The sequence below is a fragment of the Lagenorhynchus albirostris genome, chromosome 7 (genome assembly GCF_949774975.1).
Source record: "Lagenorhynchus albirostris chromosome 7, mLagAlb1.1, whole genome shotgun sequence".
Classification (NCBI taxonomy): domain Eukaryota; kingdom Metazoa; phylum Chordata; class Mammalia; order Artiodactyla; family Delphinidae; genus Lagenorhynchus; species Lagenorhynchus albirostris.
Window position 1 is genome coordinate 104,295,095 of NC_083101.1, and position 24,599 is coordinate 104,319,693.

General features: G+C 46.2%; 1 protein-coding gene and 1 non-coding gene across 4 annotated transcripts in view; one reads left to right on the forward strand and one right to left on the reverse strand.

The window, feature by feature from the left end:
* SCARA5 (scavenger receptor class A member 5) overlaps window positions 1-24,599 on the reverse strand; it is a 117,616-nt gene that overhangs the window by 50,020 nt on the left and 42,997 nt on the right. The window lies entirely within an intron of this gene.
* Window positions 17,086-17,158, forward strand: TRNAD-GUC (transfer RNA aspartic acid (anticodon GUC)). The gene has a single exon. It is a non-coding gene; the product is annotated as a tRNA-Asp (tRNA).

Sequence of the window (24,599 nt, forward strand, 5' to 3'; positions counted from 1 at the left end):
CATGGCTGAGCGCCTCAATACATCCCCGGCACTGTGCTCAGCCAGTGGTCCCCAAACGTGTCTGCCCATGAGAATCACCTGGCCAGGCATCCCACCTGTCGAAATTGTGATTGGATGGGTCTGGGAGGTGACCCGGGCTTTGGAATTTTAAAAAGAGCCCGAGATAATTCTAAGGTGCGGATGAGTTTGGGAACGGGGGACTCATTACGGATGAGGTTGATCCATAAGACATTGTCTTTTTTTTTTTTTTTTTTTTTGCGGTACGCGGGCCTCTCACTGTTGTGGCCTCTCCCGTTGCGGAGCACAGGCTCCGGACGCGCAGGCTCAACGGCCATGGCTCACGGGCCCAGCCGCTCCGCGGCATGTGGGATCTTCCCGGACCGGGGCACGAACCCGTGTCCCCTGCATCAGGGTACAGGATTCTCAACCACTGCGCCACCAGGGAAGCCCCGACATTGTCTTTTTTATATTTTGGAAATGATCAGACATCAGCGGTTCCACGTGGCTCACCCTACAGTATTGTGTATCATCCTTTCCATTTTAGGAGAGAGGTACCCTTATTTATATCCCCTTTTAGGGCAAGAGCTGTTAAAGTTGCCCCAGGCAGAACAGCAAGTAAGAGGTGGAGCCAGGATTCCAACCCAGAGGGCTTGCTTGCTCCGGAACCCAGATGCCTCCCTCCAAGTCTGCTAGGGAACTGCCTGAAGGGACCGCGGCAGCAGCAGACTCATCCAGGCTCTGGGCGACACTGGTAATTCCCACTCCTGAATTCAGGGTCCCATTCCCTCTGGGTGGGTGGAGATGTTTTTACATCCATACCCTCCCTTCTCTGCCTCTGACTTCTAAATCTCCTATTTCCCTCCTCAGGCAAACAACCCATCTCAGTGATCTCCCACCCTTTCCTCTTGGCGAGGTTTCCTTTTCTTGGTTATAAGAAAAGCTATTTCACAATACGAAGGGGAGGGGTGTGCATCTTAATCATTATAAGCTAGCAGCCGGTGTCTCCTGGAAGCTCGTGGAGTGCACTCAGGTATGCTACAAACCCTGGTGCATCCTGGGATGTCTAGGGATGCTTGTTTGTTTGCTGTGCACTCTCCACAGCTGTCTCCCGCTCTGCTCTGCAAATCAGAGAAATGGAAACTAGTAGTGGGGGGTGGGGGGCAGGGTAGGAGATGGGGGCAAATGAGGCACAGAGGGAGTTGTGCCTTGGGAATCTTGGAATGGAGCGAGCCGGGGAATTTGGTACACAGCTTGTTCAAGCAATGAGAAGATTTGGAAGGGGAAGGTAGTTTGGGAGGGTGCTGGGACTGATGCTTCCGGAAGTGCACAGCATAGATGGTGGCCACTCTGGAGGAGATAAGTCATTTCAGATTAGATTCAGAGGCTCACAGTGCTAGCTGGGCATTGGAACCCCACTTCAAATTCTCCCTCGAGACTTCCCTGGTGGTCCAGTGCTTCCACTGCAGGGGGCAAGGGTTCGATTCCTGGTCGGGGAACTAAGATCCCACATGCTGCGCGGTATGGCCAAAAAAAAAAAAAAACCGAAAACCAAACAACAACAACAAAAAAACCAAATTCTCCCTCACTCAGCCCTTTAATCTCCAAGAAAAGCATATGCCCAGCTTCTGCATATACCCATCTCTCCACCTTCGGTTAGTTCTAACTGTTCAAATGTTCTACATTCCGTCCAGACTTGAAAGTTGCCTCCCTGTAATTTCTATCCACTGATCCTGCCCTCTGAGATCACATAAAGCCAGTGAATTTTTTTTTTTCCCACAAGACAGGTTTTCAGCATCTCAAAGACGGTTATCACATCCCTGCTACGTAACAATGTTTCTGGTTTAAATCTGTAGTTCTTTCATCTGCTGTCTCACAACAAGCTTCTAAGCCTCCATGTATCCTGGCTAACCTCTTTTGCACATACTCAGTGTGTCAACATCCCCTTACGGGGTGCGGCTTGATCCAAATTTGATTTTTCCATGATGTGGAAAGACTGGGCAAAGTATGGGAGAAGGATCGTCAACTTCATTCTGGGCATAAGACTCTCTAATACGGCCCAAAGTGGGTCTTTCAGACTTTCATCAGAGAATTTAGGTCTATGCAGTCATCTGTAAAAAGTTTCCCCAATTTACAGATAAAAAGACTGAGTCCGGGAGACTATTCGTGATATGCCTAATGGCATGCTTCCTGACTCCCGGTGCGGTGGTTCCCTCCATTACTCCGCTACTCTGGAAAATTACCTAAAGAGTTGTCAATACAAGTAAAGGTTCTGGGGAAATGAATCCATGAACCAGTCACAGCCCAAGTGACCACAGGAACTGTCTACCTAAGAAATCATTGCAGTCCAGGATTAGATCATGTGTTTGTCCAATATTCGACCCAGATTGCTTGACAAGTATTAGAGAGAGGGCAGTTGGAAAACAGAAAGCCCAATATTTTAGTGGCAGTCTCTGCTTTTGATGCTGCAAAGTTCAAAGAGATACCGCAGCTTATCAGAAGTAGTAAAACACTGTGAGTTTTGTTAATTCTGGTTTTAAAATTGGGATTGTGAGTGACTAAGAGTAACAGTGCAACTGCTTGATTTAAGACCGCATTAGCTCAGGCCGGCCAGAGGCAATGCCATGAAGGAGGCAATCTCCCTTAAACTCACTCTCTGTCAGCTCCCACCAGCCCACCCCTCCTTCTCTCCTCAGGTGGTCCCCACGCCCAACTGGTGCCCTGTGCCCTTGGAGGCTCCTGGCCTTGCCCATCAGCCCCCTCCTTTCAGAACCTACCACCTTTAAGACCCCTTCTCTCTGTCCAGAAAACTGGACTGAAACCTGCCCGTATGGTAAAGACTGACAATCAGCTACCCACTCCAGGAGGGCTCATTTGGGTCTTTGATTATTGTTTATTGCACAACCAATATTAACATAAATTGAAATAAACGAAAAAATTCTTCCACCATCCCACAATCTCCAACAAAGCCCACTGGTTTTCCTTCCATTTCCTTCTAGTGCCATCCATGTGCATACCCAATCTTTACGATTTGATTTCTGGGTTTTTTTAATTGGTGAATGATTATTTTACAAATATTCTCCCATCTGTTATTTATAACTATATTTTTGATGACTGCCTAAACGTCTGTCAGGGAGATGTCTTGTAATTTACCCATTCTCAATCATGGAAAAATAAACACAGAAAGGTCCCTCCTTCTTTTGAAATGTTTCCTACCAGTAAATTCCCAGAAGTTGGATTAGTAGGGCCAAAGTTATAGACATTTTTATGACTCTTAAAAATTCCAACCCAATCACAAAAGAAAAAGAATAAAAAACTTCCAGCCAAATCGCATCCCCAAGAGTTATACCTATTTATAGGTATATTATAGATGTTTTAAATGTGCTAGTTTCAGTGAAACTGAAATACGAAATTTTCACATTGTTAATTTCACAGATACAGAACGATACCTCGTCATTTTACGTTAGTATACGTGCATTCAAGACATGGCTGTTTCAAGGCAATGCATTAGCTCAAAAGAATGTTACAGGCATTTTAGGTACTCCAGCTAATGAGAACAAAATTATTTTGAGGGGTTAATACTCTTCAGGCATCCAATCGTGCCGTGGAAGCCCAGAGCAGCTTCCCCGTTTTGGGATCACTTACCTACCCCAGAAGTGAATTAGCTCCTTCCAACAGTCACAGTGTGTTCTTAGCCCACATTACCCCCACCCCCTCTCGTCCGCCATTTAATTCCTTCCAGATGTTTGCGGTCCTCAACAGGGAACAATTCTTCCTTGAGTGTGACTCTCTTAATTCATGTTTATGCAAACAGTTCATTTATCTCTCTGCCTGCTGTATTTACTTTGAATGGGCTTTAACTAGGCTTCAACTTTCATACTTTCACAAGGGGAAAATAAGTTACAGAGTAACAATAATAACTGCTATTTCCTGAATCCTTTGTGCCAGCCACTCTTCTAAGTGCTTCTCGTGTTAATACACTTAATTCCATAACAAGCCTATGAGATAAGATCCTCATATTCCAAACGAGGAAACTGAGGCACACAGAGCTTGAGTAACTCGCAAGGTCACACCCTGGTTGACGGAGGAGACTGACTTTGGGCTCGGGCAGTTTGGGTCCAGAGTTCCCCTTGCGATACTGCCGAAACGATGGAAGGCACAGAACAAACTTTTTAACAGAGACACACAAATATGGAATAAACCTTGAAGGTAATGAGTTCCCCATCATAAACCCAGGCGGGAGTCAGACGGCTTGGCAGGAATCATGGATTCTAATTGGGATTCTGATTCAATATTAATTGCTGAATACTAATGAATGTGTTACTATACACTTTATAATAATATATGAGTAATGTATTACTGTCTGTCTCAGGCCATGCCCTGGGCTAGGTGGTTCGCACAGACGCGTCTCCTGCAGCCTTCCTACCCACACCCCAGCCCTGAGATGTCTCCCTGTTCCATAGTTGTCTTCTATGTTCATTAAAAAATGATCACATGCTGGTTAAGTCAAGGTGCCCCAGATGTCACTGACCAGAGAGGATGTCTTCCCCCAAAACATCAGGCACACCCACAGTGACAGTGAGGAAGGGGAAGTATGTGTGAGTTGGGAGGAAGAAAGCTTAAGTGTTCTGTTTGAGGTCTGGTCACCTAAACCTTGGGCATTGGTGTTAATAACCCTTTATCTCTGTACAAAATTTCACATCCATTACCTCCCTTAATTTTCACTAGAACTAATCTTGGGAGGTAGGAAGGGCAGGTATTCCTAATCTCATCGAAGGGTGAAAAAAAGCGGCTCAGAGAAGGCAAGAGATGCCAGAAGCATGAAATAAGGATGTAATGGGGTCATCTGTCCCTCAATCCAGTCTTCTGTCCTCCATACCTGCTGCAGGGAAGGTCAGTCCCATACTGAACTCCAAAGTCTACATGGGGAAGCAGGGCAGGAGATGACATTTATTAAGCACCTACTGTATACCAGACTCGGTTCTCATTTCTTGCTAGAAGTGGCTTCCTTTCCTCTTCCCAGCACACTTGTGAAGTAGGAATTCTGCCTGTGTTCAGATGAGGAAGCGCGAGAAGGTGGCAGAGCATGAAAGGAAGCTCAGGCTGCTAGGACTCTGAAGGCCCTGCCGGCCCCCCCTTACCCCCCAACCCCCTTACACAAAACAGCAGAAGGCATCTGCCTCCCTTTCTACCCAGACCACCTGGGCAGAGGCCCTGCACCGGCCCAAGAAGCAGGAGGGACTTGTTAGAGGCTTGGGGAGGGGGGTGGCATGAAGAAATAGCATCCAAGTTTGATGTAGGCCCTTGGGGAGGCAGATGCTAGAACACTGCCAAGGGCCGTACAATTCTCCTATGGTCCTCCCAAGCCTACGGGCAGACGGTATCACCATTTCACAGATGGAAAATGGAAACTCAAGCGATGAAGTAAGTAACTCAAGGCCGTCTGTGAGTAGGAGGTAGACCTGCCTGGCTCTTTCACTGCCCCATGCAGCGGTCCTGCCTTGTCTTCATTTAGGCTGACAGAAGGAAGGCGGGTATCAGAATTCATAGAGCATCACATTAAGGGCAGAGATGGGAAAGGATGGGGCTGAAATGAAACTGCAAGGTAAGCACCTCAATTTAAGCACCAAGAAAAAGACAGGGGCTTTCTTTCAGGAGGTCTGCAACACAGGGTTGTATTTCCTGAGATCTGGAGACATGTGACTTTAATAGAAAACTAATTTAAAAGTGGAGCATAATATTCATTCAGAATTGCATAACGAAGAGGTTATCAGTAGACCTTTAGCACTTAAAGTGATGCACATTTTCACTAGGGCCCCCCTGTTTCCAAGAGGTAGGAGGAAACCAGGGCCAGCCTCGTGGTGTGTGACCAGTGCAGTGACACACGGCGCCGCGTGCAGGAGGGCCCCGTGCTTGGGGCTTACTGCTCTGCAGTCACTCTCTTGAAATTTTGCATAATTTTATCTTCAAATGCGTGTTTTGTAAGTGAAAGGCTGAGGCAGGGGAAATGAAGCAGATTGGGGAGGGAGGGTATTAGGGGACATTCATAAGGACCCAAAGAGGAGGGCAGCAGATTGGTACATTTGGGGTCAGCTTATTGCCTTATTTGTTTTTAAGAACCACATGTCCTCGTTCCTAGCTCAGCAGGATGTCCAGGATAAACATTTATAGTCTGGAGACTGGCTTCTCCTTTGTCTGTGGCCTCACCAGCCCCTGCTCACACAGGAGGGAGCCGGGAGCTTGCAGCTGCAGCTCAGAGCATCAGGAGGCCCTTTGAGAAGGAAGCCAGACAGACTCTCCGTCTTTGCACAGGTGGTCTGAGCTTTTTGATGCCCGGTCCATCTGAAGACTCATCAACCATTGGCTCCCGGGGCCACAGGCTTTGTCCACATAGGTGTGACCTCCTGAGAGCCTACCTGCAGTGGCCTTTGTCAGTTCAGAGGCTGGTAGGGCTCCCTAAGTAAGCAAGCACAGGTGGCCAATTCTCCGTCTTACAGGCAGGATCCAACAAACAGGCATGAAGGATGCAGACTACCTGCCCCCTGGAACGGTGGGTTGGCTGCAGCCCAGATACCCATCCTTTACACATAGACCCTGACTCTGGCCCATGGATGAGCACAGACTGGGAGCTGGAGGATGTATGGAGTGCAGGCTGACTGGAAGCCAGCGGACAGCCATGGATATCCATATTAGGATGGCCTGGTACAACCTCAGAGGAAGAAAAATCCCACCAACATGTTGATTACTTTCCTCAGAGGTGTGGTTGGCTATTCTGCGCTCCTGGCATAAGCATTCCCTTTGGTGGTCCAAGCAGATGGAGTCTCTGATAATTCACTGTTGATTACTGTGGAAATGGGATCCAAGACAAATTATAACTCAGAAGGCTCCTCGTGGAGAACATATCCCCAGGATTCCCATTTCGGAGGCTAAAGGATCTGAAATTAATTATTACCAGCAATTCAGGAAACCCAGCATTTTGATGGGGCGCATACGTCTAATAGGAAAGAGACCAATTCTTTGTGAATTCACAAAGGGAATTAGGGACTTGCTATTTAGACAAACATAGTGCCTAGTGCAGAATCTTGCAACCTGGTAGCTGGTCAGTAAATAGCTATCAGATGAATAAGTGAGTGATTGAAAATGGAGAGTGGTAGGAGGCGCAGAAGTGCCCATATCTCTTCTTAGAAGAGCTTGGAGGACTTCCCTGGTGGTCCAGTGGTTAAGCTTCTACTGCAGGGGGCACAGGTTCGATCTCACAGGCCATGCAGTGCACCAAAAAAAAAAAAAAAAAGCCTGGACCAGTGGAGGAGACGGGGGCAGCCCTTGGGCCCAGCCTCGCTCTCTCTTAGCCCACCTTTTACTCTGGCCAGGGCTACAATGACCAACTTCAGGTGGGTGTAACCCGGCAACACCCTACTTCATCCACACCTCCGATCTCTAGCTGTCTGCCCCCAGGGGCTCTGTGACTTCTCACAATCACGGCAACCACCTGGACCTCATCCATGCATGGCCTTGCCACTCAGGGTAATCCTGACCTACGCAGGAAGCAGCTGGCGGATAAACACTCCTCACAGACAGACAAGTCTGCAGCTTTTACTATATAGCCCCTTGCAAGGTCCCGGAAGGACTGAGCTCTAGCCGCCACAGCAGAGACCGGCTCAAGAATACATCCTTCTAATTGTTTTCCCTCCTTTCTGATCCCTCCGGTCCCCAACTCCTGCTTCCCAGGATCACTTTTCACAATAAACTACCAAGCTGTGTCTCTGGCTCTGATTTTCAAAGAAATTCCAGGCTAAGGCAAGAAGCATCCCTTCTTCCCTAAGCATAAAGAGACCAGCTGTCTTCCCATCTCCCTTTTTGCAGATTCCCTGTTCACATCCTGATTCCCTGTTGTCCTAAGAGCTCACAAATAAGTTTGAATTGGGGATATTCCTTTGTTTGTTCAGGCATTAAGTCATTCAATACATGTCTGTGAGGTACCAACTCACTGTATGGGTTTGGGCAGCAGTAAATACACAGAAGTCTAAAATGTAAGCTTTCCTATCAAGAAATTTATCATTTACTTAGGGAGAAAAGTACACACAAAAGGAACCTGTTTTAAAAGTCTTCTAATGTGTTTCCAAATGTTCTTTGGGCAAAGAAAACCCAAACCCAATATTAAGATTATCTGAAGAAGCTGAATGCAATGAGTGGAATGAGTGAACTTTCTTTAGTGGTCTGGAGTGGCTTCTCATCAGATCCTCTGCCAGCGGTGCAGAGTGAATTGCAAAGAACAGGACCTGGAGAAGGTGTGGAAATGCAGTAGGAGGCTGTGGTCCTGGTGGCAGAGGAGGGCCTTGGAGCAGGGCCACGTCTGTTAGGACAGAGAAGAGGGACATAAGAGACACGATAGAGAAGTAACATTGTTAGGACTCAGTGGCCTCTTGGAACTGGAGGTTGAAAAATAGGAAGGCTGTAGTACTGTTGAATGATATGGTATCAGCCTGGAGGAATCAAAATGCTATTTTGTGAGGGGCGGGAGGGGGTCCGCTTTTTAAAAAATTGAAGTATAGTTGATTTACAATGTTGTGTTAGTTTCTATATAGTTTCAGAAACTATATAGTCTTTTTCAGATTCTTTTCTGTTATCGTATATTACAGGATATTGAATATAGTTCCCTGCGCTATACAGTAGGTCCTTGTTGTTTATCTATTTTGTATATAATAGTTTATATCTGCTAATCCCAAACTCCTAATTTATCCTTCCCCCACCACCTCTTCCCTTTGGTAACCATAAGTCTGTAAGTCTGTTTCTGTTTCATAAATAAGTTCCTTTGTGTCCTATTATAGATTCCACCATATGATAAGTCATAGCATATAGTATTTGTCTTCCACTGCCTGACTTACTTCACTTGATATGATAATCTCTAGGTCTATCCATGTTGCTGCAAAATGGCATTATTTCATTCCTTTTGTATGGCTGAGTAATACTCCATTGTATATATGTACCATGTCTTCTATATCCACTCATCTGTCAGTGGACATGTAGGTTGTTTCCATGTCTTGGCTATTGTAAATAGAGCTGCTATGAACATTGGGGTGCATGTATCTTTTCGAATTAGTGTTTTTGGTTTTTTTTTTTAGATACCCAGGAGTAAAATTGCTATTGTTCTATTTTTAGTTTTCTGAGGAACAACCAGACTGTTTTCCACAGTGGCTGCACAAACTTACATTCCCACCAACAGTGTGGGAGGGTTCCCTTTTCTCCACACCCTCTCCAGCATCTGTTATTTGTAGACTTTTTTATGATGGCCATTATGACTGGTGTGAGATGGTACCTCACTGCAGTTTTGACTTGTATTTCTCTAATAATTAGCAACGTTGAGCATCTTTTCATGTGCCTATCGGCCAACTGTATGTCTTCTTTGGAGAAATGTCTGTTTAGGTCTTCTGCCCTTTTTTTTTTTTTTTTTTGCGGTACACAGGCCTCTCACTGTTGTGGCCTCTCCCGTTGTGGAGCACAAGCTCTGGACGCGCAGGCCTAGCGGCCATGGCTCACGGGCCCAGCCGCACCGCGGCATGTGGGATCTTCCCGGACCGGGGCACGAACCCATGTCCCCTGCATCGACAGGCGGACTCTCAACCACTGTGTCACCAGGGAAGCCCCTGCCCATTTTTTGATTGAGTTGTTTGCTTTTTTGTTATTGAGTTGTATGAGCTATTTGTATATTCTGGAAAGTAAGCCCTTGTAAGTCACATCATTTGCAAATATTTTCTCCCACTCCATAGGTTTGTTTTTCTGTTTTGTTTATGGTTTCCTTTGCTGTGCAAAAGCTTATAAGTTTGACTAGGTCCCATTTGTTTATTTTTGCTTTTATTTCTATTCCCTTGGGAGACTGACCTAAGAAAACATTGGTACAATTTATGTCAGAGAATGTTTTGCCTACATTCTTTTCTAGGAGTTTTATGGTGTCATGTCTTATATTTAAGCCTTCAAGCCATTTTGAATCAAATTGCTGTAGATAACCAACAAGATGACAAAATCAAAACTCAACGTTATCTTAATTGATGTGAAATCTCAGCTGAAGGCAAGAGGATTACATATAAAAGGGACAAATGTGGTATATTGCATTTACAATCAGACTCTCAAAGCGATCCCTGGATTCAACATTAGTTAGCTCATCCTTGTCAAATTCTTACCAACACCTCAGACCTTCCATGTACCTGTGCTACTTAATCCTCAGAACGATCTGTGAAGTAGGCATTATTTATTATCCCTGTTTTAAAGTGAGGAGAGCTAAAGCTCAGAGAAATTAAGTAAACTTCAGAGGTCTTATAGCTAAGAAGGGGCAAGCCAGAGTTGGGAGCTGGGTGTTCTGATGCCAACTGCAGAGGCTCTCCATCAGACTCCTCCTGGCTTCACATCATTGTGGGGGGGGAAAAAAAAAGCACTCACCATGAAAACAGAGTGGTGTGATATTATAATCAGGGACTGTAAATAAGATGATTTCTTGTGGTTATTCTAAGCTGTACCTGTAATCACCCTGCCAAGCTTCAGTGGGCCATCCAGGGAGAGGCAGGTCTAAAAACTATTCTACTCATGGATATGCTTGTTGTTATCATGGTTTCTTTCCCTTTTTTGTCTTTATTTTTTATTTTATTTTTTCCTTCTTTTATTTAAGCATTTTTTAAAAGACAAATAAATGGTATATTAGTTTGCTTGGGCTGCCATAGGAAAATACCACAGACTGGCTTCCCTGGTGGCGCAGTGGTTGAGAGTCCGCCAGCCAATGCAGGGGACACAGGTTTGAGCCCTGGCCCAGGAAGATCCCACATGCCACGGAGCAACTAAGCCCGTGTGCCACAACTACTGAGCCTGCATGCTGCAACTACTGAAGCCCATGCGCCTAGAGCCCGTGCTCCGCAACAAGAGAAGCCACTGCAATGAGAAGCCCGCGCATTGCAAAGAAGAGTAGTCCCCGCTCGCCGCAACTAGAGAAAGCCCACGCACAGCAACGAAGACCCGACACAGCCAAAAATAAATAAATAAAATAAATTAATTTTAAAAAATACCACAGACTGCATGACTTAAACAACAGAAATTAGAAATTAATTGTCTCATAGTTCTGGAGGCTGGAAGTCCAAAATCAAGGTGTTGGCAGGTTTGATTTCTCCTGAGGCCTTTCTCCTCGGCTTGTAGATGGCTGTGTTCATCCCATGTCTTCATGGCCTTTCCTCTGTGCATGTCTGTGTCCTAAACTCCTTTTCTTATAAGGACACTAATCATACCGATTTAGGGCCCAACATGGTGACCTCATCTGACTTTAATCACCTCTTTAAAAGCCCTGTCTCCAAATACAGCCACCTTCTGAGGTACTAGGGGTTAGGGCTTCAACATATCAATTTTGAGGGGTACACAATTTAACCCATAATAAGTGAGGGCCTTTACTAGAGATTAACTGGGAAGAAGCTGGGGTGGAGAGTAAAGGTGGGTGCTGATTTCCAAGCCTTAGTCACATCCTTAGGTGGTACTATCCTGGCCAACTCAGAAGAGTCTAGAATGCAACCAGTCTGAGTCTCACGGAGCCAGACTGCCTGGAGATTTGAGGACCAAGCCCCTCTTCAGATCACTGCTGTCTTTGGATGATGATGCACTCTTGGGATGTGACAGTTTCATTTAGAAACAAAAATCTAGTGGGGAATCTTCTCTATACTTTAATGGGGCTTGCTGGTCCTTTATTGCAGTTATTTCTACAAAGTAGCCCTCAAAGACTTACAAATGGAATATAGTTATAAATAAAGACCGTTCCTGACAAATTTAGACACTTATTCTCAAACCACACATGGAAAGGAGAGTCCCATTTAGAGAAAAGTGACTTGCCCCATGGTACACGCTCAGTGATTTTCCCAGGCACCTTTCTTTGTCATTTAAGCTGGAGTTCCCATTGATATACAATATAATAAAACCCCTAAGCTATAATGAAGCAATCCATCAAGAAGAAGGGGTTGGGGTGTAAATATTGCTCTTTTAGAGCCCAGAGTTAATCTTATCTCCAGCAGTTTTCATTCTAGTTGAAAAGGAAAGTAAAACAACAACACCACAAAAGAAAAGGAAAAAAACTTAAAACCTAACTTGCTGGATTTCACTTAATGCACGGCCCTTCTACATACATGGTACCCACCCATCATAGAGCATAAACTCCTCTCTAGAATCTCATGTCATCACTGGGCTAGCAAATGGACCATTCACATTTTTTAAAAGATACAAATAATTGTTTGAATGTTATTAAGACATGAGACAGTTTCATGGGGTCATGAATAATTCACAAGAGAGAAAACTTTCATATCAGCACTTATTGATTGCTGGACACTTGACCACGTGTGGAATATCGGATACCCACCCCAATCTTTTTTTTTTTTTTTTTTTTTATAGCAGTCCTCAGAGTTAGATGCTGTGGGGAAACTTAGGGGTTTGGTCTACAGGCAAGATACTTACATCAGTGTGAAAATTTAATGTATGCGGTGGAATAGGTACTTTTGTGCTTCACAACCTCATACGCACTGTCCCTGCTCCCTGGCTCACCAAGGCTGGGCCCATGGTTGGTTACTGGGGAGATTAACTGTGTGGGTTCTAAAGAGATGGCCCAGCGTGGGCCATCAGAGCTGGGCTCTGTGCTCAAAGGTGTGGACAATCTGTTTTTCAATCTGGCATCACGGTTTCAACCTCCAAGGCTGCCTTTTCCATGCCCCCCGTGGGACCTCTTGTCCCAGAAATGTGCACTTCCAATCTCAGCAGGAATCAGACAAGAAAGTGGCAACATTGGGCCTTAAAGGTACCTTGGTGGGCTTCCCTGGTGGCTCAGTGGTTGAGAGTCCGCCTGCCGATGCAGAGGACACGGGTTCGTGCCCCGGTCTGGGAAGATCGCACATGCTGCGGAGCGGCTGGGCCCGTGAGCCATGGCCGCTGGGCCTGCGCGTCCGGAGCCTGTGCTCCGCAACGGGAGAGGCCACGGCAGTGAGAGGCCCGTGTACCGCAAAAAAAAAAAAAAAAAAAAAAAAAAAAAAAAAAAGGTACCTTGGCGACCATGTGGATGCCCCTCCCTCTTTCACAGATATGAAAACAGAGTCCTAGACAGAAGGACCCTCTTGCCCCAGGTCACACAAGTAGACAGAGGTGTAGATGGGATGACTAATCCCATGGTCCTTCCACTTAACTGAACAGAAGAAGAGAGAAAACTAATATTAATGACTGTCCACTCAGTATTGGATAGTGGGCTGGGTGTTATGTATTTTATCTCATGTGATCCTTTGAGATCGCCGTTCGTATGTCCAGTTTCACAAATGAGACGTCTTCTGTATTGTATCTGTGAGGATACATACAGGCATGCCTTGTTTTATCATACTTTGCTTCATTACACTTTGCAGACACTGTGTCTTTTACAAATTCAAGGTTTGTGGCAACCCTGCAACAAGCAAGTCTATTGGCACCATTTTCCCAACAGCGTTTGCTCATTTTGTGTCTCTGTGTCACTTTTTGGTAATTCTTGCAATATTTCAATCCTCCATCTCCCGGCAAAAAAGATTACAACTCCCTGAAGGCTCAGATGATGGTTAACATTTTTTAGCATTGGAGTATTTTTTTTTTTTTTTTTTTTTTTTGCGGTACGCGGGCCTCTCACTGTTGTGGCCTCTCCCGTTGCGGAGCACAGGCTCCGGACGCGCAGGCTCAGCGGCCATGGCTCATGGGCCCAGCCGCTCTGTGGCATGTGGGATTTTCCCGGACCGGGGACGAACCTGTGTCACCTGCATCGGCAGGCGGACCCTCAACCACTGCGCCACCAGGGAAGCCCGCATTGGAGTATTTTTAAATTAAGATATGGACATTGTTTTTTTAGACATAATGTTATTGCACACTTAATAGACTATAGGATAGTGTGAACATAACTTTTATATACACTGGGAAAGCAAACAATTCGTGTGACTCGCCTTATTGCAATATTCACCTTATTGTGGTGGTCTGGACCCAGACCCACACGATCTCTGAAGTATGCCTGTATATATAATTATTTTCCGTATATTATGATGTTTTGACTTCTTAAGAAAGCTTTTTTGGCTGGGGAGAGACAGCTCTTCCTGAAGCTAGCCAATTCTCAGAGATGCAAATGACCCAGCGGGGAGCATCCTTTTCTATCCAATCTGGAGCCATACCTCCTCTCTCTGGCCCCAAGAGGCAATATTCCTCTGCCTTAATCATCCCAGGGCCAGGTAAAAGGCAACTAGAGACCACCTCTATAGCCCGAAGTCCACCAAAATTATTCAAACTAGCTAATCCTAAATTGCTTACCCTGCCCTGCCTCATCTTTCTCACAGAAACCCCGAGAAAGGCCATGGCCTAACTGTTCCCCTCACTCCTGTCTTCTGCTTCCTGAGGCCCCTGATGCTTCCCCATGTGGCCCTGTGTGGCCTTCGTGCCTCCTGTCTCTGGGACCTGTGAGTACAAGACACTTGGCTTGAGCCTCTGTCTCCTCTTGTGTCCACACATGCCTGGCCATTTCATAAAAGAATACATGACGTGTTCATATCCCCGTTTCTACAGATGAAGCTCAAGAAGACTGAGCCGCTTGTTCGAGAAAACACTACGTGCAAATGGCAAATCCAGATTTAAACCCCGGAGTACGTGCCTTTTTGCTCTGCACCATGTGCGGTCCATCCCTCTGACGCCAGCAAGAGCCTCCTGATGCTGGGTTAGAGGGGCCCCCTCCATCTCTCCAGTCCGCCTCCCAGCCACAGTCACATGAGGCCATAATCTGAAATCAGGGAGGGCAGCGAGCATGTTTCTGTGTTTCTATCTTTCTGGACAATTTGTTCCGTAAGTGCTTGTTTTCAAACAGCTCAATATGAGTCTCCTAGGGTTTCCACGCAGCTTTTGGTTGGAGTCCTGTGAGCTCTCCCCATTGGCTGATTTTCTCAGATCCAACTTTCTTCACTTCTTGAGTCTGTCATAAATTATTTTGAGGAGGTTGGAAATTATTCTCACTAATAAACATGTGAGGAATCTGAGCCAGACTTGCCAGGAGTCTTGGCACTTACTGAGTTTCCTCTTTTGGAACACGAGGTTTGCAGCCAGTGTGTCAAATCTCTTACATCTTTGTTCTTCAGAACTCGGACTCGTGGTGCAGTTAGATCATGGATTGCTTTGAGCTGAAAGTGACCTTAATAATCATTTACGTCTCGATTTCAGACGAGGAAATGAAGGCTGAGAAAGGTGATATGAAAATGTCCCAGGTCATCTAACAATGGGCGGCAGAATCAGGGCTCGTTCTCATATATCTTGAAACCCAGTTCACATCTCTTTCTACTATACCACACTGTTGTCCAGGAAATCAGAATAAGGTATCCATCCATCCATCCATCCATCCATCCATCCATCCATCCACCCATGTGAATCATTATCAACAACAATGCAAAAGCATTTTCACCCAAACAGGCAGAGTTTTTCCAACTAAAAACATTTATACCAAGAGTAAGAGTTACTTTGAAATATTAATTGGTCCCCAGAGTATCTTGCATTATTAGATCGGATATTGTTAGTATTACAAAAATATTTACTACTGCAGAAGAGTCATATGTAATCATGCCAGTGACAATCACCAATCATGATGTGGTATTATGTGGGTTCAGCGCCTTTTCTACAAAAGGGAAAAATTTAAGGACGACTTTTAACATATTGTAATTTAAAAAAAAAAAAAACACTGCATGTATCTCACATGTACAATTGTTCAAAAACTGACATCTTGGTGTGAAGTGCAGATTATATAAAGGAAGTGGATTTGAGAATGTCATAGACTCTGAAAATTGGATGGGTCCTTACACGTAGATTAGAAAGGAAGGAATATCGAACTTAGAGTCCGAAGACCTGGGTTCAAGTCCTGCCCACCACTTCATTTGCTGCTCTTGGACAAGGGAATTCATCATTCTGAGTCTCTCCCTTTTTGTCTAAAAATAGAATTAATGACATCTATCTGGGGGGGGCGGGGGGGGCATTGTGAGGACTGATAAACTCTAATTGAGCACTTATTATGGGCCAGGCACTGTGTTGTGTTTTATGTAGATGTTATCTCATTTGAGGAAATCAAACACGTGGGAAGAAAACCCCAGCTCTATTGCAAAGGCCTATTCAAATTCAAGCTATCGGTGTTCAGGTAACCCTCTACTCTACGTGCCTTCCCTTCCTTCGTTGATTATCAGATTAGTTGACATGAATATTCATAATAGTACATCAAAGGGTTGTATACAGCTTTACATCATTGTATACTTTTCACCAGCACTTAATCCCCATTGACATTAGAGGAAGAACTGAGGACAGTGAAAAGAAATGGTTTTTCCACCATCAGCCAGTGACAGCCAGGCCTTGAGATGAAGTCCCACCTACATTTGTCCCTCATCTTCCTCCCGTTTGTAACTCTCTGGGGTCCCTGGGGGTGAAGAGGGTGAAGACCACCCCCCCCGCCCCACTCCTTCCCCTGGGACCTGGTATCATTGGGTACTTTCCAAAGAGACCCAAACACTGATTCCCCTCTTTTCTACCAGCGCCACCGAGCTTGTCGGCTCTCCCATCAGGAGGGGACCTGCCACTGTCCTCAACGGGCAGACTGATCCTAGTAACTCGACCTCCTCCGTGAGCCCTCCTCTGGCTACGCCTGAATCACTGCTGTGCCCGGATTCAGACCTGCTTTCAAATGCCCAGGCCTCTGGGGAGTTTTTCTACTTTATACTCATCAGTGACAAACCCCGGGTAGCTGCGTCCCCCTCCTTTCCTTGCTTTACTTCTTGGACCCCGTAGAAGAAGAATTGTGCTGACTTGCCTTATCCTTCTGCTGTTGGAATACACCTGGAGTTGAACTGCCTTGAGTGGGACGGTAGGCTGGAAAAAATCCCCTTAGCTGCTACTCAAAACTTTCTTCACGCTCCTGACGCCCAAGCCTACTTTAGCCCTCATTCTTAGAAGTAACTCTGTACGTACTTTACCAAGGATATGAAAGCCACGAACTCTATGTCCTCTGCACCTTGCAGCCCTGCGTGCGCATTGTTTCCTCTAAGATCAGGGAATTCCCTGGTAGCCCAGTGGTTAGGGCTCCGCGCTGTCACTCCTGAGGGCCTGGGTTCAATCCCTGGTCAGGGAACTAAGATCCCATAGGCCACTCGGTGCAGCCAAAAAACAGAAAACACATCGTTTCCTGTAAGATCAGAGTGAGAAGCATCCCTTTCCCTTCCCAAGGAGACCCGCTGCCTCTACCCTCCGTGTCACACCCCTCAGCTCCACACGGGAAGGTCAGTGGTGGGGACGGAATGTAGAGTGCCTGTGATTCCATCAAGGTCTCAGGCACGGCTGGAGCACCAAGTGGGGAGAGAGGGTGGGGTGTTCATGGATTTTCTCCTAAATAACGAAGACTCCGCACAAGGTAGTCATTTTAATATTTGAAGACAGATCCCCTTTCCTTAAAGTTTCAAGGCCCATCACTACCAAAACCATTCTCCTTTGAATGTGTTTCAGCTTGTCTGCAATTAGCAGTAAATGTTTAACAACTGGTTCTCCAAGGGAAAAACAAAAATCCCTCTTTGCAGCACTTGCCAATTTCTGAGGTGTAAATACTCCCGCTATGGCCTACATCAAGCTACCGAGAGGACATCACAGTTCAGAGCTGGGGAAAGACACCTGTAATTGAAGCCAGCCTCAGCACTCCAGGGTCTGTGTCCACCTGTAACTCTAGTGTCACTGAGGTGGGCTAGGAAAAAACACCATTTTATGACCAGCTTTGTGATAACTGATTCAGGCAATAGTTATCAGTGGATGATAAAAATCACTGAGTGAGAGACTGTTGGGAAACAGTATATCTACACAGTATCAAAGAGTCTCCCACAGATCACTTCTTAATTAGAAAGGAAATAAAAGGTACCTTTACAGTAGATGAAGACCTCAACCAAGTGATCAAATTTAACATCATCAGTATAGGAACAAAATGACATAATATGCCCCTGATGCGATTCACTGAGCAGGATTTATGAAATAATTCTGCCGCAAATGTTTAACTGATATCTAATCACGGGGAAACAAACAAACTCAAACTGAGGGACATTATACCAAGCAACAGACCTGTGTTCTTCAAAAATATCGTGGTCATGAAAAACCATCGGTGGCTAGGAGTTATTTTAGATAAAAGAATGACTAAAGAGACACGGTAACTGAATGGGTAATCCTGGCTTTGCAACCGTGTACAAGCCCCTGTGTCTTTGCCTTTTGAAGTAAAATGCTGACTTAGGAGTAAAGATTGGGAAATGTGAAGATGGAGAAACAGAGAATAGCCGTTGGGCTGGGGAACCAGTAACGATTTAGACTATAAATCTGCCACATCGCAGAATCACTGAACTCCCAGTTCCCTGAAAGATACAGATAAAGGCCTGACTCACATTGCTAAGTTGTTTGTACAGGAAGCCGACCCACCAGATGAAAACTGCTGACCACAGGAGCACGGATCCCTAGACTGGTTGAAAGCGGAGGGTAGATGATGCTTGAAACTTCACCTTGATGCCAGCCAATCCGAGAATGGTCCACGAGCTGATCACGCCCTGCTCCTTGAACACTATAAAACTCCTCACTACCCGCCTCCAGGGTGGGTCACACAGTCTTGAGGGCATTAGCCTGCTGTGCTCCCCCGTGCCTGCTGGCAAAGCAATAAAAGCTCCTCTTCTCAGGCTTCCTTGGTGGTGCAATGGTTAAGAAATCGCCTGCCAATGCAGGAGACACGGGTTCAAGCCCTGGTCCGGGAGGATCCCACATGCCGCAGAGCAACTGAGCCCGTGTGCCACAACTACTGAAGCCCGTGCATCTAGAGCCCGTGCTCTGCAACAAGAGAAGCCACCGCAATGAGAAGTCCGCACACCGCAGCGAAGAGTAGCCCCCGCTCGCTGCAACTAGAGAAAGTCTGCCTGCAGCAACGAAGACCCAACGCAGCCATAAATAAATAAAATAAATTAAAAAAAAAAAGCTACTCTTTTTTACTTCACCCAGAACTCTGTCTCCGCCTTTCTATTCAGCACCAGTGAACAGAGGCTGAGTTTCAAAAACAGCTTTGATCCTGCAGCAGGTTAAAATAAATGCTACGGAAGCAAGTTAATTATGGACGATATATTTACGATTGTATTGTACCTACATTACATTTCCAAATGTAAAAACTCTAAGTGGTGATATAATAGAATTTCCTTGTTCTTGGAAATCCATACTAAAGTATTTAGGGGTGAAGTTTACAACTTACTTTCAAATGGTTCTACAACAACAACAAAATAGTACTAATAACCATGAGAGAGGATAGGAGAGAGAGAAAATGTAGCAAAATGTTAACAATTGAAGCACCAAGATGAAGGGTATATAGACACTCATTATACAATGTTTCCAACTTCTCTGTAGGTTTAAAATGTTTTTCAAAATAAAAAACTGAAAAGACAGGAAAAAAGGACAAACGGGAATTGCAGAGCTGCCTAAACTACGTGGAGTCAGACAGTACTGTCACCTCCCTTATTCTACACACTGCACCGCTATTAACATGACTCTGATGGTAACAGCTTTTGGTGAGCAGCTGTATTATACAGTTACTCATTCTGCCAACCTCAAACCCTGAGTCTACCTTTAAAATTCCTGTCAAGTGCACCTTCCCTATGCTGGAACACAAGACCTCATGCTCATCCAGTAAGATTCTCAGTTTTGGGCTATCTCTCTGGGTTTCAGGCTCATTTTGGACTCTGAGCCTGCATTCCTTTGAATGGAATACAGATCTCTGTGAACTGCAAGAAACAAGACACATGTTATCTGGGGCTGAACTACACGCAACAAAATTTACTGAGCACACAAAATGTGCAAAGCAGTGGACTGGGTACAGAGAAATCAGCAATAACTAAATAAGATGTGATTGTTGATTTCAGGCTTCTGGAAGATAAGAACTAAGCCTTACACACCCTTGGTCACCCTCTAGTATTCCCGGAGCGTGTAGTAGATACTTGATAAATATCTGATGTGGCTTCACATAGGTAGGCAGGAAAAAGGCTTAAAGAGCCAGTTTCTTAAGAGATGCTACAAGTAATAATCAAATGTATGAAAAACTTTATGGGATTATTAGTTATCAGAGAAATGCAGAATAAAACAAAATGAAATCTCTCTAAAAATAATGGGACATCATGCTGGCAAAACTATGGTGAAAACTTGTACGTTTATATATTGCTGATGACAATATCAAATACTTTTGGAAAGCAATTTGCCAAAATATATCAAGAGCCATAAAATTGTTCACATCCTTTGTCCAATAATCTCACCCCTGGGAATTTACCCTAAGGAAACAGTCCAAAAGAAGGGAAATGGGATAGCACAAAGAAATTCACTGTATCCTTGTTTGTAGGGGTAAAAAACTGGGGAAAGTCATGACTGAACCGTTTAGGAATATTTAAATGATTATACATCCACTTGGTAGACTTTGATGAAGCCCTAAAAATGACAGCTATGAGGCCTATTATGTAACAATGTGGGAAATGCATATGCTTTAATATTAAGCAAACACACACACACAGATCAAGACTGGGATTCTTAAAAATAATTGATTTGGGGGGCTTCCCTGGTGGTGCAGTGGTTAGGAACCTGCCTGCCAACGCAGGGGACACGGGTTTGAGCCCTGGTCCGGGAGGAGCCCACATGCCGCCGAGCAACTGAGCCCGTGCGCCGCAACTACTGAGCCTGTGCTCTAGAGCCCGCGAGCCACATGTAGTGGCTCTGAGCCACTACAACTACTGAGCCCACGTGCCACAACTACTGAGCCTGCATGCCTAGAGCCCGTGCTCTGCAACAAGAGAAGCCACCTCAACAAGAAGCCGGCGTACTGCAACCAAGAATAGCCCCTGCTTGCCACAACTAGAGAAAGCCTACGCTCAGCAATGAAGACCCAATGCAGCCCCCCCAAAAAATTGATTTTTTGTGGTGGAATTATGAGTAATTTTTATCCTATTTTCTGATGGTATTATATTTGAGCAAAAGAAAGAATTTAAAATAATCATCTATTGAATAAAGGAGGAAATGATTGTGTTAGGGGCTAAATCGTGTGCCTCCGCCCAAAAGTCATGTGTTGAAGTCCCAACCTCCGGTACCTTAGAATGTTAACTGTATTTGGACGTATTTTAAACTGTATTTTAAAGAGGTGATTAAGTTCAAACGAGGCCATTGGCCTTGATGCAATATGACTCGTGTCCTTATAAGAAGAGAAGACACCGGGGGCAGAAGAACACAGAGAGATGACCTGGTCAAGAGGCAGCAAGAGGGCGGCCATCTGCAAGCCAAGGAGAGAGGCCTCAGGAGAAACCAACCCTGCTGACACCTTGATCCTGGACTTCCAGTCTCCAGAACTGTGAGAAAATAAATTTCTGTTGTTAAAGCCACCTGGTGTGTGGTATTTTGTTACGGCAGCCTGAGCTAATACAGACTGTTGTAGACAACCCAGCCAGGCAGGGGTCACTGTGCCATGACCAACGATCTGGCAAACAGAAGACCAGATGTGATGGACCGGTCATTATCGACACTCCAAGTGTACCCAGGACCACAGAGACTCTCACGAGGTCCCTTTTACCCACTTTAGCCCCGTGGGTGGAATGTGTAATTTTCAGGCAGTGGCTCTAAACCTTGCTGCATATCAGAAGCACCCAAGTCACTCTGAGGTTATAGCCTGGAGATTCCGACTTAGGAATGGGCTGGGCCCCGGCAAGCTGCATTTCTAATAACAACCCTATCCCATTTCTGTTTCAGTGACATTGCTGTACGGAGAGCTGTGGGATGATGAAAGTTTATTATCTCCTTAGCTTTTGGTTTTCTTCTCTAATTTCCTTCAACCTCTTCTGTCTCTCCCAGCAAACAGAGGCCCAGGTGGTCAGAATGTCCTGCTGAACTTTCAAGTACAAAAATCCAAAGGGCGAGCAAGTTGCGCTTCTGGGGCTGCTCCCAACAGAATTGAAAACATGGACTCGAATAGATATTTGTACACCCATACTCATAGCAGCATTATTAACAACAGCCAAACGGTGGAAGCAGCTCAAGTGTCCACTGATGGATGAATGGATAAACAGAAAGCAGAATATATATAGACACACACAACGGAATATTACTCAGCCTTAAAAAATGACAGCAATCCTGTCACATGCTACAACGTGGATGAGCCTGGAGGACGTTAACTATGTTAAATGGCACTGTCGATGCCACTTACATGAGCTTCCTAGAGTGGTCAGATTTGCAGAGACAGACAGCAGAGAGGTGGTTGCCAGGGTCTGGGGGGAGGTGGAAATGGGGGGTTGGTGTGTAAAGGGCACAGAGCTTCAGTTTGAGAAGAAGAAAAGCGTTCTGGAGATGGATGGGGGTGAAGGTTGCACACTGTGAATGTACTTAATGCCACTGAACTGTGCACTTTAAAATGGCTAAGATGGGGACTTCCCTGGCGGTCCAGTAGTTAGGACTCCGAGCTTCCATTGCAGGGGGGCACGGGTTTGATCCCTGGTCGGGGAACTAAGATCCTGCAAGCTGCTTGGTGAGGCCAAAAAAATTTAAAAATAAATAAATAAAATAAAGTGGTTAAGATGTAAGTTTTACTTTATGTCTATTTTACCACATTAAAAAAAAATTCTAAAGGGGAGCTAAAGAGAAGAGCTGGGGTGGGGTTGATGAAGCCTCGCCTGGGTCTGGGGACGGATCCCCTGGGGTAAGGGCGGGGCTGAGGGGCGAGTCTGGCAGGGTCTCAGCGTGCACCCCAGGCAAGCATTACTCAGGCTCTGCCGGGTCCCACCCAAGGCCAGATGATAAATGGGCCGACCGGGAGCCACTGATGCAGCCCCAGCTCAGTTTTTACAACTGAAGTTTCAGGAACTGGCCTGGGGCCCATGGGCTGGAATCGTTCTCCCTTCCCCCATCTTCTCTGCCATCAAACGTAAAGGAGGAGGGGCCTGGGGCCGGCCCTGCTCTGGGGAAGGTCAGTACCCCGGGCCAGTTTTTTGGCTCATTGGGAGAAAGAGTACAGCCTGGGGCCTGTGTGCTTGTGGTTTGTGTGCCTGGGGACTTGAGAGCTCTTCAAACTGCCTATTCATCTGGGGTTTGGTGGGTAACCTTCCCAAGTCCCTCTCCAAGGAAGAGAAACAAACAGTTGAGAGCAGGCGGCTCCAGCTGCGGGACGTTTTCCAAGATTGAGAGAAAAAAAAAAAAATTATTCCAGACCAAACGCTTAATTAGATTGAAAGCAGTGGGCTGCGGAAAGGAACAGGAACGTCTCCATCACACCCTGTTTATCGAGAAAATTTAAAAATCCATCCTTGAGAGTTCGTGCGTTTGCTTTACAGCCCTTTTTGTAGATCTGTTCGTATAATGTGTGCTAGAAAAGCAGACATTAGAAAAACCCGCATGGCCAGGCTGTGTGAACAGACACAAAGGGATGGAACTGTGGATTGGCTTGGAAGTAGCCTTCTTGGTGAAAAACCACCCCCCTTGTCCCTCACGACCAGGTTCCTCAGTTTCTCTACCTACCTCTTGCCCAGAGGCCATGAGCTGTGGGAACAGAGACGAGGACCTGAGCCCCAGGCCTGTTTTCATCCTGCCTGGCCCGGAGATCTGCTTCCAAGCTGAGCTGCATCCTCTTGCTGGGGGCCAGGTGGAAACCGTGTGGACGTTGCACGTGCGCGTGGGACGAGCTCTTGGCTGGAAAACCCGAGTCTGAGCCCAGCTCAGACCCCAACCATGGGTGCCAGTTAAACTTCATGAATACCTATTCACCTGTGGGAACTAGCAATCTCACTGGGCCTTGGTTTTCTCATCTGTAAATGGGGATAATGGTATCTACCCCACCAAGTGAAATGGTGGATGGAAAATAGAATATGACTGTGATGTAATGGTGGCCGGGGTGGTGAAGGTAGCGGCTGCCATATGCCAAGGTGGGGGACTCGGGCACCACCAACTGGGCAGCTGGGGCATCAGACCATAGTTGCCACGGGAAAGCTCGGAGAGAGAGGAAGGTGAGAAGAGGGCGTAGCAGTGATACGTTAACTCACCCCCAGCCGACCCGCTTCCGCCTTGACCACAGCCCCTTACAGAGCTCTTCCTGGTGGAAACTGTTATGCTCATGGTGTCTGGAGCCGAGTGGGAGCACCCCTGCCTGAAGCCTGACAGGGTTGCAGGTCTGCATCCTCCACTGCAGGCGGCCTGGGCGAGGACGGCTGGTGGGCACAGGTATGGCTCCTGCAGAGGGGCTGGGGGTGGCGGTGGGGTGGGACACTGGCCCAGCCGAGGAGAGCAGAGCTGCTGCAGGAAGAACCAGAGCCGGAGGCAGCAGGCTGGTCCCGGGCAGGTCTGGGGGCACCAACGGGGTAGAGACCAGGAAGGCGCAGCGAGTATGTCTGAGCATCCTTCCCCGCTGCGAGGCCTGGGCTGAGAGCATCCCCTCCACCGCCCCCCCCCCACCCCTGCCCGCTGGTTGCCTCTGAGCAGAGTCCCTGCAGCCAGGGGAGGTCCAGAACCCCCGAGGAGGGGACAGGCTTAGCACATGGTCACTGCCAACT